This window comes from Octodon degus, unplaced genomic scaffold, assembly GCF_000260255.1.
Source record: "Octodon degus isolate 3935 unplaced genomic scaffold, OctDeg1.0 scaffold00083, whole genome shotgun sequence".
Classification (NCBI taxonomy): Eukaryota; Metazoa; Chordata; class Mammalia; order Rodentia; family Octodontidae; genus Octodon; species Octodon degus.
In genome coordinates this window covers 9,475,464-9,477,275 of record NW_004524659.1, presented here as the reverse complement: position 1 = coordinate 9,477,275, position 1,812 = coordinate 9,475,464, and the positions used below count along the sequence as shown (strand labels likewise).

General features: G+C 32.9%; 1 protein-coding gene across 1 annotated transcript in view; it reads left to right on the top strand.

The window, feature by feature from the left end:
- LOC111818209 (zinc finger protein 850-like) overlaps nucleotides 1-1,812 on the top strand; it is a 144,824-nt gene that overhangs the window by 108,651 nt on the left and 34,361 nt on the right. The window lies entirely within an intron of this gene.

Sequence of the window (1,812 nt, the reverse complement as noted above, 5' to 3'; positions counted from 1 at the left end):
TGGATTGATAGATGAGCAAGTAAAAGGTACAGAAATAAAACCAAAGTTAAAACTCTGCAATTCTAAATTTTTGGCAGTGGAAATAACAGTATGATTTTATGGTGCCTATTTTTAAGAATACATTTCTTGCTACAACATGAATGAACATTGCAAACCTACCAAGTGAAAAAGAAGCCAGTCCAGAAAGGTCATACGTTGTTAAAATTTCATTTGTATGAAACATGTAGAATAGCCAAATGTAGAGATAGAAAGCAGGCAGTTGATTACAATGTTGCATTTAGTAGGGACAAAAATGCTCTAAAATTATAGTCAAATTTCCACAAGTGTGTGTGTATAGTTTACTTCAAAACTGAACTGCACATCAGATGTGGTGGGATATACGTGTAATCCCAGCACTCTGAGAAGTAAGAGGATCAAAAATTCCACCCAGACTGGGAAATACACTGATTTAGCAAGACACTTTCTCAAAAAAGAAAAAGAAAAAAAAGGGCTGGGTATGCAGCTCAGTGCAAAGATTCTGGGTTCAATCCCAGGTACCACCAAAAGATTAATTTTATACTTTAAATGGGTAAAATTTATGGCAGATGAATTAGATCTTAAACTGTTAAAATTAAGAAAACAGTCACTAGCTCTGTGCATACACATACGTAGACCCTCCTAGAAGTAATGCTAATAGTAATAAATACTATAAATGGGGTCTTAAAATAATATTTCCCACTAAAAGGAATCAGTACTCCATACAGAAACACTAATTTCATGGGTATGGAAGGAAATGGTTATCATGATTCTGGGAAATTCTATTATAACATTAGTTCATTTATAATAGCTCTTTTAACTACTTAAGTGTTAAAAGACTTAGAAGCCATCTTGAAGCCTTGGTCAACATGAGGAACTTGAGCTTCAAAAAAGAAAATAAGTGTAACAATTTCAAGCATATCAAGTATATTAAAATTGATGGGATTTATAATGGTAACACAATAATAACGCATTAAGAGATACTATGGAAATAACTCAATAGCCCAAAACCCTATAAAGGAAAATAATTCATTTATTCTGCCTTTCCTATACAAACCATACCTAACAAGGAACGACACTTTAAATATCATTATTTTGTAACCCTTCCTAAAATGATGGACCTAGCTAAGACTCTTCTGTTTTCTAAAACAAGTATAATAGTAGGAAGGATCGTTCTATATTAAAAACAATGGCAAAAATGTCCTTCTATTTCTCTATCTTACTTCCTCTAATGTCATACAACCCAACAATCCTACAACCACAGCATCTTCCACTATCCTTCCCCCTCACTTGCTCCAGTTGAGCCATACTAACCTCTTCACTGTAACAGACATGCTGCTTCTTCAAAAGGTTTATAAATGTTGTTCTCTCTGCATGAAATAATCTTTCCTTAATTGTGTACATAGCTGGTTCCTTTACTTTCACCATACCTTTGTTATTACCTTTTAAAGATACTTCCCTAGGTACCTTACCTAAAATTATAACTGCTACCTGTAATTATAAATATCCTCCCACTTTTTCTATTCATATTTTTCACCACTAACATATTTCATCTCATTTATTTCATACTTAATTTGCTTACTTTGCTTAATTTCTTAACCAGAACTATCTAAGTACCACGATAGCAGGGGGGTTGTCTCTTTCGTTTATCGCTAAATCCCAAGCATCTAGAATCATGCCTCGCATTCAATAAATGGCGAGTCTATGAATGAATAGATCCTCAATATAATTCTGGAAAATGAATTTGAAAATAGAACACTATTTTGAAAATATGTCATTGACAATTGATTTTTTTTT